The 2,646-nt window shown below is 24.3% G+C and overlaps 1 long non-coding RNA gene across 1 annotated transcript in view; it reads right to left on the bottom strand.

Annotated features, from left to right (window-relative positions):
• Positions 1-1,582: 1,582 nt before the first annotated feature.
• The window catches only part of LOC115238145, a 3,523-nt gene continuing 2,459 nt past the window's right edge, over positions 1,583-2,646 (bottom strand). Inside the window, exons 2-3 of the long non-coding RNA XR_003884450.1 lie at positions 1,725-2,608; positions 1,583-1,616 (exon numbers count right to left, since the gene is read on the bottom strand). This is a non-coding gene — a long non-coding RNA (uncharacterized LOC115238145). The remainder of the gene's footprint in view (positions 1,617-1,724; positions 2,609-2,646) is intronic.

Here is a 2,646-nt window from a genome sequence, read left to right as displayed (position 1 = left end):
ATTAATTAATAATAAAAAATTAAAAGCATAAAAAGCATAATTTGATGTTGTATAAAATGTTTAATTCTTTTGTTTCAAAAATAAAAAAAAGTGAAAGCAATTATTTATTGTTTACACATTTAATAAAAAATTATATGAATTAAAAGCATAATTTGATGTTGTATAAAATGTTTAATTCTTTTGTTTCAAAAATAAAAAAAAGTGAAAGCAATTATTTATTGTATATATCTTTTACACATTATATTTAAAAATTAAGACAAAATTATTAAGAAAATTAAGGTAAGAAAATTAATTTAATTTTACATGCGCAACAAAAACAGTTTGTACCGTAATTTAAGAACAAAAAGAAGTATTACAGATACTTCTGTTCCAGAAAATTTATACTATGAAAATTCTCAATATTAAACCCAAAAAACTACCTCTGATTCTCCTTCAATATAATCTATAGGATTACAATTTAATTCAACTGAAATCCTAAATATATAGCGCGCGCTTGTAGTGTTCTAGTAAATAATATATAATACGCAAATTGTTTTTATAAATTTCTAGATATATATAACATATATAAGTCTATTTTTCATAATGTATATTTATGCGAAAAAATCAATCAATATAAAACGCGTCAAATAGAAAAAGTGCGTAATATCTCTCTTTTACGTTATATAATTATAGATATATATTAGTGGCTCGATATGCATATACATCAGTTACTTTGTGGCATCTAACGCATATAAGTACAAATTTATTTATTTATTTGGCTTTTAAGCAATAAGTAAATCGATCAAAAAATGACTAAAGCACATTTTCAAAATACAGGTTATTTATTTATTAATGCTTGAATTTCATATACATAATATATAAAGTTTAAAATAGTTTAAGCTATACTATATTGTATGATATAAACTTTTAATAAACATAAGAATATAATACAGTTTATAATAGAATAATTCATAATTCATAATAAAATTTATAATTCATCTCTCGTAAATAAATAGTCTGGTGCTCGCACGGCTGCAATAAATTCTATCTTTCCGTTTATTTCAATTATGTACAAAAACGGACGGTCTACGACCAACTCCTGCGGCAGACCTACCGATTTTCTTTCTCTTCTTCTGATAAATGTACCTAAAAAATTTTTGTGGTGCTTACAGTATTCGTTTAAAGCTTTTTATTATTCACAGATATATAAAGTTACCTTTTGGAATTGTTGAATCTTCTTCGTTAATCTTCACGAAAACTTTTTGAACAATATCGTTCACTTTTAGAGGAATATTTGAGAGACGTCTAAAATTTGCATTATTCTCGAACATCGTAGTTACGCGCATCTATAAGCAATTATCAGTTTTAGTTTCTAAAATTTATCAAAAATTCTTCTTACCTATCAGTTGTAAATAGATTTTACTAATTACAATACTTATTTGATGAAAAAGATTTGTCATATTTTGAGTATATTGAATCGTAAACTTTGGTAAATATAAATCCATATCTTGCTCAAGTTTGTATGCAGTTCTAACTGATTGAAATTCTTTAAACCTAAACTTTTCTACCAGGTACTCTAGGCTCCTAATTTTCATCTCTTTATTTGGCAAAAATATAATCATTGTGATTTTGTCATTCTGTAAAATTATATTTTATTCAATATTTAATTTTTGATGTCCTGTAAGATTATTTTTTGATTCAATATTTTATTTTTGAAAGTTTTCTTATAAATAATAATTATTTACCAAAGATGGAATTTCAATGAACTTGCAATTCCAATGTGGTATTTCACCATAACTAAACATCGATTTTTTAAATTTAATTGTTGGAACAAAATACATTTCTGACGAAGAAACATAAAATATGCGTTCCACTGTTTTTTCTTTTGGGATGGTTGGCCATCCAATATTAAGGTACATAGTATTTATCAATAATTTACGTATCCTCGTCGATATTATCTATTCATATAAAGTATTTTGTTGTTAAAAATGTACTTTGCATAAATTATAATTTATTTATATTTTATTGTTAGTCAAATGATTTACACAATATACCTGGAGAAATTACGTGTAATATCTGATTATTTGTTGTTTCTTGATTTTCTAGATGTAACTCGATGTTTTTGATATCCTAAAACATATAATTTACATATAATTTGTATTATAATTTTGTACTATAGTATATTTCTTTAATTCTTTATCGTACATTTAAGAAAGTAAATTCAGATAGGTATATATCGTTTAAACATATTTTATCAATAATATTCCAAAAAGACATCAATTCATTCCTTATCGATCTATCTTCAGCGCCGTTTGCAAGTGAGGTCGTTATCATTTTTAGACTTATATTACTAAATGCTTTGTTTTCCCCTATAAATTCATTCTGCGGCAAAACATAAATAAAAAATTAGGCAACTTAAAATTTATATAATATACAAATACATATATTACATACTATATATGATGGTTCTTTTAGACTAGATACATCCTTTAATTTTATATATGTTACAATCGCTGTAGATAGATTAGTAAATATATTTATATTAGTCACATGCTGCTCAATAACATATCTTCAAACATTAATGCATCGAAGGCACACACAATGTTAGCAACAATGACTGCAAATAATGCTGTAAGAAAAATATGTTTGTTATAAAATCAGGAAAGA

This window comes from Formica exsecta, unplaced genomic scaffold (genome assembly GCF_003651465.1).
Source record: "Formica exsecta isolate Colony F162 unplaced genomic scaffold, ASM365146v1 scaffold3217, whole genome shotgun sequence".
NCBI lineage: Eukaryota > Metazoa > Arthropoda > Insecta > Hymenoptera > Formicidae > Formica > Formica exsecta.
This window is presented reverse-complemented; position numbering and strand designations above follow the sequence as displayed.